Source organism: Borostomias antarcticus (genome assembly GCF_949987555.1).
Source record: "Borostomias antarcticus genome assembly, chromosome: 18".
In the NCBI taxonomy this organism is placed as follows: Eukaryota; Metazoa; Chordata; class Actinopteri; order Stomiiformes; family Stomiidae; genus Borostomias; species Borostomias antarcticus.
Genome location: NC_140251.1, coordinates 14,992,174 through 15,006,409, shown reverse-complemented (window position 1 = coordinate 15,006,409; position 14,236 = coordinate 14,992,174).

Genomic DNA, 14,236 nt, shown 5'->3' with positions numbered 1-14,236 from the left:
TTCATACTGTTGCAAAATAGAAATTGCACAGCCATGTTAGTGAAAGTCTTACTTTGGCTATGTGCCTGAGAAGCCACAATAAATGCTTGTTTAGCTGTATACAGTAATCATTCCTATTATAAAATAAACATCAATGAGAACAACTGAGCCAGTAAGTTGAATATTATAGGGCTGAGGCCTGTGTGTTGTTTGCATAGGCAGAGTGGGGTTTGGGCTGATGGAGACTAGCCTATTCTCTCTAATCTAGCAGGTGGGCACAGATGAGTAGCATTATTGATGATGAAATGATTATGCATGACAATTGGTGCAGCAATATTCAATATACATTTCTTTTTCCAGTCCAGCCCACTCGCTCAGCGATGTCTAATTAACAGAACAGTTGGAGCATCAGAGCTGAAAGTCATAAAAGCGTCATTTGACTTTATGTTTCCTGTTTGAATACCCTCACTCTTCATTCTCCTCATTTCCCTTGGAAATAGTAGCAAAGAGGATAGAATAACTCAGCAGGGCTATCTACTTAACGTTCTCCACATTCAAATCTAATTAAATTTGAGCATATCCTCCTAGTGCTACACTAGTAACTATCACACACATCTAGACTGTTTTCAATGACTCTGGACAAATTTCAATTTGAGGGAGAATCTTCTGCCTAATCATAATTATACAACTTGGCAATCCGGAGGGTGGAACGCCCCCGAACCATAAGAACCGTGTTCGAGCTCAGATGCTTTGATTTGGGACAGACAGGCAAGCTGACATTAGACTAGATGCCATCGTCTTTTGTATGCTAAACCTTCTGTAATAAAACAGCTTTTAATTGTTGCTCAAATCCCGTGTTGGAGAGATTAATTTGGAATACACCTGGAAAAGAGACACTGGACAGTGTGGTATTGTGTGAGATTGGGGGCCGTCTTTTATTGAAATCAAAACACAACGCAGAGCTGAATGAGTACAATAATAAAAGACAACGAAAGTCAACAAGTGTAAGTGGAGAGGTAAAGGTACAGCTACAGCATGCAGACCTCAGTCAAGATGTCAATACACTGTAGGCTATACTGGCCTGATATTTTTGTTTTGTTTGTTTATTTTTCTTGCGCTTCTATATCTTAATTTACGTTTATGTTTTTAATTTATCGCAAGACTCTTGTCGTGTTCTGAGTTGACTGTCAGTTGTATCACACGTGCTTTGATTAAATGAAACGTCATTAACGTCTCAGCCTGTGTCTTGGTTTACAGTCATTAATACAGCCTCAACTGGCATGGTGACAGTGTCTATAACTATACTCTTCCTCTCTTTTCACCTCCTGGAGGAAGATGAGGAACATTTTTCTGAAGCTGAAACCGTGTAGTCCGTCATCACTGTGATAGCACATTTGCTCATTCAAACATTTAAACAACGTTAGGATGCTGCAGGTAATCTGAAACACGTCTCCTTAAAGGGGTCCACGTTTGCAAAACGAACTTTTTCATTGTTTTTGCATATACATTTGAGTCTGATGGGCCTACTAACAAGGAAAGGGAAGTTTATTTGTATAGCACATTTCAGCAACAAGCAATTCAAAGTGCTTTACATGAGACATTAAAAACATCAAGACAAAGTGCAAGAAACACATAAAAGATAATATAAAATGAAATGCAAAAAGGACATTTAAAACAAAATGCAGGAAAAATAAAATACAGGAATAAAAATTACAGTGCAGTGTATGAATGAATAATTATTTGATTTAATAAAAAGCAGTGGCAAAAAGAAAAGTCTTCAGTCTAGATTTAAAAGAACTGAGAGTTGCAGCAGACCTGCAGTTTTCTGGAAGTTTGTTCCAGATATGTGGAGCATAAAAACTTAACGCTGCTTCTCCATGTTTTGTTTTAACTCTGGGGACAGAAAGCAGACCTGTGCCAGACGACCTGAGAGGTCTGGATGGTTCATAACGCAGCAGCAGATCAGAAATATATTTTGGACCTAAACTATTCAGTGCTTAATAAACCAACAGCAGTATTTTAAAGTCAATTATTTGACAGACAGGAAGCCAGTGTAAAGACCTCAGAAATGCAGTGATGTGATCTACTTTCTTAGCCTCTGAGGACTCGAGCTGAAGCGTTCTGAATCAGCTGCAGCTGTCTGATAGATTTTTTAAAGAGACCTGTAAACACATCATTACAGACGTCGAGTCTACTGTAGATAAACGCATGCACAAGTTTTTCTTAATCCTGCTGAGACATAAATCCTTTAATCCCTAATATAATCTTCAGGTGATAGTAGGCTGACTTTGTAATTGTCTTAATGTAGCTGTTGAAATTCAGGTCTGAGTCCATGACTACACCAAGATTTCTGGCTTCGTTTGGGGTTTTTAGCATTACTGATTAAGGCTAAGTGCTGACTTTTAATCGATCTTCATTGGCTCCAAAAACAATTACTTCAGCGTAGCACCTTGTATCGTGTGAGGATGTCTGACAGCTTCAGAGTTCCGTCCGATGCATCTGTCAGCCGACCCTCTCCGGGTCCAGATATCGACTGTGGAGGATGTCAATCTGCTCCCGGGTCCGCACACGCCATCCATGCCTCCTGCAATCCCTGCTGGCATAGCATTTCCTGTCTCCCTGGACGGCCCACGCCATGAGACATTCTGCCTACCTCCACCTGGCAACTCTATCATCCCCTCCAGTGAGGGACAAGCCTCTAACTGTGTGGAGGGCATGCAACACGCCTTGCCCGCTCCGGCTGGACCTGCCCTTTCTGTGGATGAGGGGGCTCAGCGGTCATCGTGCCCCTGGTGTAGGCCTGCATGTCTCAAGGACTTTGTTGTTGATTTCTAGTTCGGACATTGTTGTTGGACTCTTGTTTGTGTTTTGTCGTCTCCCATTTGAGGCTGTTTGTGCTCATTGGTTTGTTTTTATGGTGAAAACGAAGGACTGTGCCAGTACTGTACGGTAGTTGTTCATTTATTTAAAGGGGAACACCGCTGTCATAGCAAGTTTAGCTCAAACGTCACTTTGTCCTCAATGAAACCGATCCGTACACACCAACATTTAACCGTGCAGTAGTAAGCTAGCTCCTTTTTCCTCTGTGCGCGCACCCCCTTTATAATGGAGGTCTATGGGCCTCTGCTAAAAACTTGATAAACATGCATTTTTAAGGCAGGAAGCGCAGGGTGTGATCTTACCGGTGGCATTATGCTGTCATGTGTAATATATTGCATTCTCAAACCGAATATTGAAACAAAAGCTCCATTTGAGCCAGAACTATTTTGCCGAACGCCCTACACCATACCTTTCTCACCTTAAACCGCTGCACATGGTAGAGAGCGCAAGCATGCGCGTGCGCGGTAAAGCTAGACGATTGTTTACATCCTAGCCATGCCTAACACGTCAACACATGGGGATGGCGATTCATTTCACAAGACAACATTCTACTGAGACCGGGGCTTCCTGGCGCTTCCTGCCTTGAAAATGCATGTTTATCATAGTTTTTAGCAGAGGCCCATAGACCTACATTATAAAGGGGATGCGCGCACAGAGGAAAAAGGAACTAGCTTACTACTGCATGGATCGGTTAAATGTTGGTGTGTACAGATCGGTTTCATTGAGGACAAAGCGACAGTTGAGCTAAACTTGCTATGACAGCGGTGTTCCCCTTTAAGACTCTCTCCGTGTTCTGAGTTGACAGTCAATTTTATCATCATCTGAGACATTTTGGAAGCCATTTTGATACAACAATCTTCAACTCTTCCTCTTCATTTCTCGCTACAACACTTGACACTCACCGCAAAAAGCTGCTTTTCAGAGTTTCATGGTAAAAGTACAATAAACATTTGAAATAGTGAATGGAAGTAAGTTACTTTCTTCCTGTGATAACGCCTTCAAGTATAGAACGACGCTTCAATGCTTCTGGCACTACTCCGTTGGGAATGGGAGTGTGGAGAATGAATTTAGAGATCTGTACAGAAAACAAGACTGACATTTTAGAGCCTGAAACTGATGTCAGAAAAGGTTATCAGGGGAACGTGTGTTTGAGACATGAAAGTGACAGGGAAAACCCTGTTAACTAGCATACTGTAGGGCTGTCAATCAATTAAAAATGTAATCAAATTCATTACGGTAACACTTTAGAATAACCCTTGTTAATAAACCATTTATAAAGCATCTGTTCATAGTCTGTTTAACATTTACAAATCATTATGACAACATTTATAAACGTTAGTAAGCTATACATGTCAATTTTTATTCTAATGGTTTATAAGATCATTTATAAGGTATGTGATAATGGTCTGCTTACATTTAATAAATCATTTATAAATGACTAATCAACCAGTTTTAAATGATTTACTCATGATTTGTGGGTCATGATTTGTGGTCTGCTCACCATTTATGGGTCATTATGAATAACGTTAATGCATTGTGAATTCATGAATGTTAACACATGTAGTAATACCTCAGTTGATGCTTAAAGGAGTAGTAAAGGGAAAATCATGTTTAGCCCTGTTTTAAGGTTACTTATGATCATATACAATGGTTCAGATCAAAACGTTGACAAAACTAGCACTTTTGAGAAAGTCTGATAATTGCTCTACCACCGTTTAGGTCATACAATGGATGTGGGTGGGCACCGTGAAAAATCATTCAAAAAACATGTAAAAACATGTTGAACTCTCGATTTCAAAGACAAGAAGCTCACCGAGGGGGTAATTGGTGTCCGTTGGTCTTCTGACATCAAATTTACCGCAAAGTATGAATCATGCAGGGTTTTATTGATCATTTTATGAAATCCAATGACTTGTATTGACGCGACCGTTGTAGATGTGTAGATCAATCCACAGAGGGGATAACATGTTTGGCGTGCAGAGCTTAATTAATTATAAAGTGCTGCTTAAACCAGAAACATTTCAATAGCAGATTGATTACCCCAGTCCTGCTCCATCAGCCTGCCTGCAGTCACAGAAGCCTCAGTACTCAAAGTAAACACTGAGCTGATTCTGACAGCCTTTGATTTAGACAGACCCACACAGTGCCATTCCCTCAATGCCTCCTGTAAGTCGATAAACCCCTGTTGCTGTGGCCTACTGAGGAATCCCCAGGGAGGACAGAGAAAATCTGCTGGTGTCCAAATCCTCCGGCTCTAATATCTCGGAGGAAAAAGATCTCATGGTTTGGTTCTGGCTGACAGCACGCACACATCACCACATTGGTAATTCCCAGCGCGAGAGACATTGCGACATTATGAGACATTATGGAGACATTGCGACCTCATGCAGGAGCTCTTCTTCTAAGACATTTGCATCTGAGAAATATAGACATTTCAAAAGTTGTTGATGATTTGGGATTTGTTCTGTCAAGGCTTTAATAATTTAAGTCCTAGTTTACATTTTTGCAAAATAATTATTCCTAGAGGGAGTGGGTAGGAGGAGTAGTGAAGTTCCCAAGCCAAGCTTTCATAAAGAATTCACTACTTCATATCTGACTTGACATTGAACAATCGGAATAATTAATAGACACCTTTACATTTTTGTTAATCATGCATCTTTATTTGATGCCTTCTTTTACATGGATGCTTAATGGTTGACTGAGGCTAGGACTCAAATAATACTACTGAGTATTTACATGAGCATGTGTTCTCATCATCAAAACACATCTAAATAACCTGCTGACCCTTAAGAAGTCAATGAATTATCTATCCAGAAAGTAATTACAATTTTCCTTGTTGTTGAGAGTTTGAGTTAAATGAAATCACAACAACTTAGAGGTCACAAAAGGTTAAAATCTTCTATTGATTTGAAAATAAATTAAGTAATAGTTTTAATATTTAATGAGCTCTTATCACACTCCTAAACAGATAATTAAAAGAAAAGCAAAGATGCACTTATTAAATGCTTTTCCTATAGAGAGGGTATTCTGTATATATAGAGAGGGTATACTGTATAGATAATTAGCAGACTATGTTTTTTTTCCGCTTAGAAGACTTTGGATACAATAGTGAAGATAAAGAATAAACAGCTACAGTATACACAAAAATGAACAAATCTTCAATAGTTCAAAATTTCCCATTTGTTTCTGAAACATCCTCTTTAGAAATAGCTGGAAAAGCCTTGAAAGTGGTAACACATCTCTATTACAAATGTAGATTCAACAGCCTCAAAACACACAATTCAACATCTTTTCATTCTCTGGTCTGTTTCTCACAAGCACAACCCTGATCCCAGATCTCCTCTCCTCAGCAGCGTCTCAAAGCAGCTTTCCCATTTCCCCTGGACAAACCATCAAATGAGGAGGGAATCCATTTAGCTGGGAGACCACTTTCACTCTACTAAGCAGTCTTCTATCATGTTCCAGACACTCAACCCAAAACCCAAAATTCTTCTCAGTTATTTCTGTTGAAAGGGGGCTATCTTTCTGTCCTCAGATCTGCAGCTTACCAAACTGTTGTGCTACAGTAGTTGAGCTTAAGTCTATGTCTGTGTAGGTTTGGTATAAGGACCCCGAATATTGCTTCTATATCTGTTTACAAAGTAGACCAGCAAGTAAAAAACCCTCTTGCTGAGTCACTGGAGATGTAAGCTGAGCACTGCATCCAGACCTGAATCAGCATGCTAAGCGTTAAAAGAATAATGCATTTATGTTCAGATTCCAGGCTCTGTCCTCAGTTCTATTCTCAGAAAATATAGGTCAAATTTCTCTGAGGTAAAAATGTACTACATACCGTAGATGAAAGGTGCTCTGAAAAGACTCCTATGGGGGAAAACTTTCTCTAACCATCTCCAACATATGCTTTATGATAAATTATAATGATCATTTATTCTTAACTGGCCAACCTGAGAACAGGGACATATCTAGTCTTTGCAGAATCTCGTCTTTGTAGACTTACTTTAGAAGCTTTAATCAAACTAACAAACATTGATTTTTTGTTTGTTTTTAAACTGACATTTCACACAGGGGTATTGCCATTAAAACCTGATTGGCCTTTAGGAGGGACTGAGATTTCATTATAAAAGGACTGGAACTATAAAAGCCTTGTCTTATGCAGTTTATGCTCTCTGATGTTATGGAGATGTGAACTATAGTCATTTTGTGTCCTATTGCTACATCTTAACTGAACATGAAATCCACTTTTGGGAATAAATTGCCTGAAGCCAAAGATTTTCAAATGCTTCCATAATTGGGTCACTGTTCAGATAGTTGCATCTCATGGGAGCCGTAGGCACTGATCATCCTCTCACCTGGGGTCTAGTACTCCTTGGTAGATCTCAAGGACTTTCATTAAATCACATGACTGATCAGTCAAACCAAACAAGCACATGTTCACAGAGTTGATGGTTTCATTAAAGGCAGACTCTGCCGTTTAAGAGGAAAGTGCCCGGAAGCATCTTCTCACCCCCAGAGGCGGTAAATGGTGCACACGGGAGGCTCACTTGTAATGGGATTTACATTATTTGATCATGGCGCATCATTATCTCATTTCAAAAGCCTAATAACAGCATGCAAGCTATTATGTTGAGCTCCTGTATGCCCAAGGACAGCCTGACGAGGTTGGCAGATAACTCACCATTTGCATTTAGATTGTCTCTTTAAGAAGACACCTGAATGGACATGAGTGTTTTCTGTGTTTCAGTGATACATTCTCTTCATGTTAATAATACACTACCTTGTCCTCTCAGCTTTAGGCATGTCTCACCTGTGAAAAGTTCTTGTTGGCAAGCTCAGAACTAAAATGCTGATCTCTAATACCACCAACGCGAACTTAGTTCTAATACCACCAACGCGAACTGGTTCTGGGCTGGTGCTAGTTTGCAGTGACGAACCATCTAATAACCATTCATTACATCAGGGTAGCCTATACGTCTCAGTTTTCTCAGCAATGCAAGAAACAAATGTTTGGCATTGCCAACTGTTCCGTCCTTGTGTGTTGCTCTGTTTGTCTGTCCCTCCCCCCCAGGGGTGATCCGTCAATCTGACCCCACTAATCATCTGTCAATCAAGTCCACCTGTGTCCCGTTGTGACCCTGGTCCGGTCGTCCAATCACCTGTCTACCTGGCTCCTATATATGTGGCTGTTTGTTACAGGTGTGGGTTAGAGGGGAAGGGGGTGATGTTTTGTTACAGGTGTGGGTTACCATACCATACCATACCATTTTATTTATAGAGCACATTTAAAAACAACAAAGTTGACCAAAGTGCTGTACAAGTCAAACAACAATAATACACAAAGAACACATAGTAAAACATACGCAGTATGTCACATGAAAAAGGACGTGGGTGATGTTTTGTTCTGTGGCATTCTAGTTTTTGTTCATTGTTTAGTCTGTTACACTTTGTTGTAACCTAGTTGTTTGAGTTTGGTTTTTGTACGTGACGTTTGTGGTCCCCGGTTGTTGACTCGTCTAGGGAGAAGGCTAGGTAAGATACCCTGGGGTCAGAGAAGGTAAGATACCCTGGGGTAAGAGAAGGTAAGATACCCTGGGGTAAGAGAAGGTAAGATACCCTGGGGTAAGAGAAGGTAAGATACCCTGGGGTAAGAGAAGGTAAGATACCCTGGGGTTTACACTACATCGCGTAGGTAACCATTCTGTATACACTAGGTTAGAAGCGAACGGGTTTCACCCCTCCTTTTTGTAGCAGATGGGCTGGTTTCCGGGTAGATTAGGTAGCTAGTGTTTAGTTCAGTAGATGGGCTAGGTTAGAGGTGTAGGGAAGCATAGGACTGTGTTTTTGTTTGTGACCCCGTTTGCACAGCCTTCTCCCTCCCTTCTCCTACCCCCTTAGTCCCCGGTTTAGTTGGTGTTATTCCCCCCCGTTTCATGTTTGTTGTTATTGTCCATGTCCATGGATGTTGTAAATGGCCCTATTCACTGGCAATACATCCTTTATTATTTAAAGGTACTCTGGTTGTTTGGCATTCGTTTTCACACCACACCTGTACTGCAGGTGGCTCCCTGGGGCTTATATGCAGGCTGTGTTGCATTCCTCCCTCCATCCCTAGTCTACCATCTGAGGGAGGTTGTAACACCAACGGTTCTAAAAGGGGGTTTTCTTGGATCAGTTTTACTAAGAATTTAAATGTGCTAATAGATACTTATGTAGACAAATCATTAAAAAAACCTAACAAAGCTTGTGTGACAATAATATTACCACTGATCATACCAACGATACGACCTTTGATAGAGGTGGGAACCAAACCTGAAACATCTGAGTAACAACATTAATTTCAGACCAGTCAACATTTTTTTAAATGATACATTCATAATCAGTATATTTTGATGCCACAAACAAACAAATACACCCATAACTGAAACTTGTACAACTTGTTTCAACAATCAATTATTGATCTGTAACTAGAATATAACGTTTGTGTAGCATAGTCCTATATCTTCAAGCTTTGCTTACTAACAGTAGGCTAGCATGGCTAGCATTTTAGGCAGTAACATTGAATAGCATTGATATTCAATGTTAGCCCCAACCCTGCTATTCAATGTTAGCCCCAACCCTAACCCCAAACACAGCCACAACCTCAGCCTCAGCCCCAGCCTCAGCCTCAGCCCCTCAGATACTGTACTTCATAATCTACTGTCGAACTATGACTCTCTACCACTCGTTCTCTCTTTGGGGTTTGGGTTATTTTATTAGAAGTGTTGATGAGAAGCGCTTGATCAATCAGGACATGTGGGCCAGGTCGTTGGTTTTCATCAGCCAGTCCCATGTCTGCCAGCTTCCCGGGGAGGGAAGGTACCACGCCATCTGTGAGACTCTGGACTTATCAGAGCCCAGGCGCCCAGGCTTACTGCTGAGCTTATGAGCTAACTCCGCGCTGTCTCATTTGATGCATCAACATAGTGTGTGTGCGTGCGCGTGTGCATGTGTGGCACTGATATGATCGGCATTGATGTCATGTCATGTTTTTACACCAACACATATACAGTAGCTGGATGTTCTGTGTTTTGCGTGAGCTTTATTGCATTGCCTGTCTCATTCTGATAAGTCATTTAATAGAGAATGCACCTGAATTTTTTTTTTTTTTAATACGATGGTGGACGATGGTGTGTATTTTTCAGCGTATTTTTTCCATAGACACGTGTGCTCCCTTTGCCTGCAGATTATAAGAATAGACAGGTTGAATTAAATGATATCTCCCTTTCCCAGGGCCTCAGCTGACAACAAATGATCCCCCTTGTTGGAATTTCAATTTCAATGGACTCATTATTTAGTCAATTTTCTTCGTCTCTGCTTATTCTTTATTCAGAATGCATCTTCTGGCTGTCTGGCAGTGAGTTGAAGTAGTGGCGGATCTATTCATGAGGGCTTTCATATTTTCTCTTTAATTTGCAGTCGGCAAACCCAGTTCATAGTTAATGTGATAATGGTGTTGTAATGGAGCTTACACATTGTACTGACACTGTCGCTGTAGCTCTCCGACTGTGTCTGACGAACTGAAGAGGTGTAATCTATTGAATCGCTCATTATGAATGGTGTGTACAGTGCACTTTTACTGATTAAAAAAACCTGGTAAAATGCACGAGCCCGGAGCAGTGTATGTATTAATGGAACTCAAGTGCATGTGAAAGAAAAGCCAACAAACACACAGCAGAACAGCAGTTCTGCCTTCCCTCTCCCTAGTGCCTCTCTCTCTCCCTCCTATCTTCTAACCAGGTCCAGTGGATGCCCCACTGTCACCAGCAGACCTCCCGGAGTCCGATAGATACCCCCGTGTCTGTTGTGGATGTCGTAGCATGGCCTTCTGTCCCCTCTCCTATGATGCTTTTTAGCCTCTCTTACTCTAAAATGTAATTTAATGTAATGTATTGCTTTATAAATGTTCTTAGCCGGTAGACAAACATACTCCAGGAGCTTGCTCGATCGCCTTGTTGAGAGGGGTCAGGGAAGAATTTTTACAGCTCACTTATCTGGCCCCCGGGTGATTACTGTTTTTTTTGCTTCCCTCTGGAATATGTAGAGTGGGTCGTATGCCCACCTCCCTTGTTCTCTGTAAAGTGCATTGTGTTGCCTCTGGGTATGAAATGCGCTATACAAATAAAGCTTTGATTGATTGATTTGATTATTCAATTCCATAGGTAGCCTCCACGTTTATTGATGTATTCTATTGATGCACAGTGTATGTATGATGGATGTACTCTTTTAGTGTTATGCATTTGTTGTTTGGTGCAAAACATCTTTCCTTGTTTTACAAGCTTAATGTTATTTGTACACTGTTCCTGTCTTAAAAATGAAGAATTCATTCATTCACTGCGACGGCAAGCTCGCCCGGAGACCCTGGACGGGCCACCTTCGACCTGAGCCCTTCCTAGCTGACCCCGGTCGCAGCACACCGCCCTGACCTCTCTCTTCAAAGTCCTTTTCAACTTTCAATCTGAGACGGTTCAGGTTTCAGCGAGCGAGAGTAGGGTCTGCCCAGGGGCGGTGGCGGGAATTACACCAGCAGGGCCCATCAAGCTACCAGGCCGGCTACCAGGTCCCACCGTTGCATTCCAGCCACCACCCCTGGGTGGACCCTGCCCCCGCTCGCTGAAACCTGAACCATCTCAGATTGAAAGTTGAAAATCAATCAAAGCTTTATTTGTATAGCGCATTTCATACCCAGAGGCAACACAACGCGCTTTACAGAGAACAAGGGAGGTGGGCATAGGACCCACTCTCTACATATTCCAGAGGGAAGCAAAAATCTCTAACCTCAGTCTCTCAACATCAATCTCAAGGTCAATTTCAATCTTAAGCGTTCTAAACCTCATTTTTCGGTTAGGTTTCAACTCTGAGCATTAAAGTCAACTTTCAGTACACTCTGATTCCATCCTTGTCTCAGCCCCAACCCAGACCGCCACACCAGCATCAGACCCAGTCTCAGCCCCAACCTCAGCCCCAACTCCAGCCTCAACCCCAGCCCCATCTCCAGCCTCAACCCCAACCACAGCCCCAACCCCAGCCTCAATCCCAGCCCCAACCCCAGCCTCAATCCCAGCCTCAATCCCAGCCCCAACCCCAGCCTCAACCCCAGCCCCAACCCCAGCCTCAATCCCAGCCCCAACCCCAGCCTCAATCCCAGCCCCAACCCCAGCCCCAACCCCAGCCCCAACCCCAGCCTCAATCCCAGACCCAACCCCAGCCTCAATCCCAGCCCCAACCCCAGCCTAAATCCCAGCCCCAACCCCAGCCTCAGCCCCAACCCCAGCCTCTGCCCAAACCCCAGCCTCAGCCCCAATCCCAGCCAGGTGGACCTCCCTCTGTGATGTCACATTAGGGCCTGGCCAGGTGGACCTCCCTCTATGATGTCACATTAGGGCCTGGGTGGAGAGTGATAAGATACAGACTGGGGCAGTGAGAATTGAATTGAATTGAAAGCTTTATTGTCATCATACAAGTATAACGAAATGTCGTAAGAGTTTCCTCTAAAACAATACTCACAGCCACACAGCCACCCACCCACACGAGATTCAAGATTCAAGATTCAAGATTTCCTTTATTGTCATTGTAACATTGCTGGTACAACGGAATTAAAACTCACACCTAACAACCAATATAAAATAGAAAACTAGATAAATAATAAAATAGAAATATTTCACACCCACACCATTATATACACACGCACACACTATATACAGTATAAATAGCTAAATATCTACATATTTACATATTGCACATTGCACAGGTAGATAGTTATTGCACTTGAGTGATCCACAGTGGATACACACACACACACACACACACACAGAGGTTACACACATAGACCAACATAAGAGCATATATAAGAGCACAGAAAATTGCACAGTCCCATATTTCTTCCATCAATATTCTGTTCAGTCCGAGTTCTAAGTCCCATAGGGTGATAGAGGGCGTGGGAGGGGAGTGTTTGTTCAGCTCCATGACAGCTCTAGGAAAGAAGCTGTTTCTCAGCCTGGAGGTGCGGGCTTTGAAGGCCCTATAACGCCTCCCGGATGGGAGCAGGGGGAAGAGGTGGTGGGAGGGGTGTGCTTTGTCCTTTAGGATGCTGCCTGCTCGGCGTATGTGATGTTTTCGGCAGTTTTTATGACTCTCTGGAGGGACTTCCTGTCGGCTTCCGTGCAGTTCTCATACCATGCAGTGATGCAACATGTCAAGGTCCTCTCAATGGAGCGCTGGTAGAACAGGTCAGCAGGTCAGCAGACAGGTGGTTTTTCTTGAGTGTCCTCAGAAAGTAGAGACGCTGTTGAGCTTTCTGAATCATGGCTGCGGTGTTTTCCTCCCATTTAAGGTCCTCCGTTATCCGAGTCCCCAGGAACTTAAAACAGGATACTCTCTCCACCTCCTTAAAACAGGATACTCTCTCCACCTCCTTAAAACAGGATACTCTCTCCACCTCCTTAAAACAGGATACTCTCTCCACCTCCTCGCCGGTGACGGTAAGGGGAGAGATGTCCTCTTTGACTCGTCTGAAGTCGATGGTTATTTCTTTAGTTTTCTTGATGTTCAGGGTGAGATTGTTGTTTTTGCACCATTCAGCCAATTTGTGGACTTCATCTCTGTAGGCTGTCTCGTCTCCATCACAGATCTGTCCCACTACTGTTGTATCATCAGCAAATGTGATTGTGGTGTTTGAGGGGTGGGAGGAGATGCAGTCAGATGTGTAGATGGAGTAGAGCAATGGGCTGAGCACGCAGCCTTGTGGTGCGCCGGTGGACAGACTGGAGGAGAGGTGTGGGCCGAGTCTGTCTGTGGGCGGTCGGATAGGAAGTCCTTAGTCCACTTACACAGGGTGTTACTGAAGCCCAGCTCAAGGAGTTTGTTGACCAACAGACTAGGGACAATAATATTGAACGCCGAGCTGTAGTCTATGAAGAGCATCCTCACATATGACCCTGTCTTGTCAAGGTGTGTCGGCGCTTTGTGAAAGGCTGTGGCCATAGTGTCCTGTGTGGACCTGTTTGCCCTGTAGGGATACTGATGTTGGTCCAGGTTGGGGGGGAGGACAGCTTTGATGTGCTTCATTACCAGCCGCTCAAAACACTTGGCAATGATGGGGGTGAGCGCCACTGTTCTGTAGTCATTTAGCGTGCTGGTGTTACGTTGTTTGGGCACCTTCAATCAGGAGCAGTGGCAGGTGATTGGCCTAGATGTGCGAGGGGGCGGGCTCTGTATCCCTTTGTAATATTAGAGTATACACAGTCGCGTGTGTTATTCCCTCGGGTCGCACATTTAACATGTTGATGGAATTTGGGTAGCACAGTCTTCTGATTTGCGTGGTTAAAATCACCAGCCACGATGA